This window comes from Arvicanthis niloticus, chromosome 12 (assembly GCF_011762505.2).
Source record: "Arvicanthis niloticus isolate mArvNil1 chromosome 12, mArvNil1.pat.X, whole genome shotgun sequence".
NCBI lineage: Eukaryota > Metazoa > Chordata > Mammalia > Rodentia > Muridae > Arvicanthis > Arvicanthis niloticus.
The window spans coordinates 69156548-69157447 of NC_047669.1; the positions used below are offsets into that span (position 1 = coordinate 69156548).

The window sequence follows — 900 nt, forward strand, 5'->3', positions numbered from 1 at the left end:
ATTGTGCACACATCTTTCTGTTTCTCTTTCTCTTCGATTTCTCCACCACTTACTTGCTCCTCTTAGTGGTACCCCAACTGTCCAAACTTCTGGGGTCATCTCGGGAGTGCTCTCCGGCATGCAATGTTCCACTGATTCATTATAGCACTGGGCAGGGTTCATGTCAGGCATGGTCTGTCCCCACAGGCCTGCAGAGAACCAGACTGGTGTTTATTTCAGGTTAGCTCTCTGTCCGGGCCCCAAGGCACTGGTTTGGTGGTTGTCTTGGACCCACTCCTCACCCGGCCTTGAGAGTATCATCTGGCTCAGGCTCACTCCTCCTGGGGCCCATGGTCCTAGGCAAGTTTCTTCTATTCTCCAGCTTGTTCCCCATCCTGTCTGGGCTTGCCTGGGACTAGACTGAAGGCCATTTCTGGTTAGCTCCTGTCTAGGCCCCCTGGCACCTGACTGGTGGTCATCTCAGGCTTGCTTTTTTCAGGGAATGTTAATCAATCGTTCAGTGTTGACAGGTCAGAAACACTGAGCATAGTCACAGCCTCCCTCCTCTCTGCCATCTACTGATGCACACGTGACACAGGAGCCAAGCCTGCAACGCCTCTAGGGGAAGGATGTTGTTTCGTTTTTTAAAATTTTTGTTTTTTAAATTATGAGTCTCTCTCTCTCTCTCTCTCTCTCTCTCTCTCTCTCTCTGTGTGTGTGTGTGTGTGTGTATGTGTGAGAACATGCACACATGTCCCCCTGCTCACCTCCCCCACTCCCTTCCCCCAGGATCTGGAGTTACAAGCAATGGTGGAATACTTGGCGTGGATGCTGGAACACAATCTGGTTCTGTGGACGACAGCGTGTAGCTGCTGGGCTGTCTCTCCGTGTGTGTGTGTGTGTGTGTGTGTGTGTGTGTGT

The 900-nt window shown here is 51.4% G+C and overlaps 1 non-coding gene across 1 annotated transcript; it reads right to left on the bottom strand.

Annotated features, from left to right (window-relative positions):
• Positions 1-480: 480 nt before the first annotated feature.
• Positions 481-608, bottom strand: LOC117718332 (small nucleolar RNA SNORA17). The gene has a single exon (XR_004608028.1). It is a non-coding gene; the product is annotated as a small nucleolar RNA SNORA17 (small nucleolar RNA).
• Between the last annotated feature and the right edge of the window lie 292 nt (positions 609-900).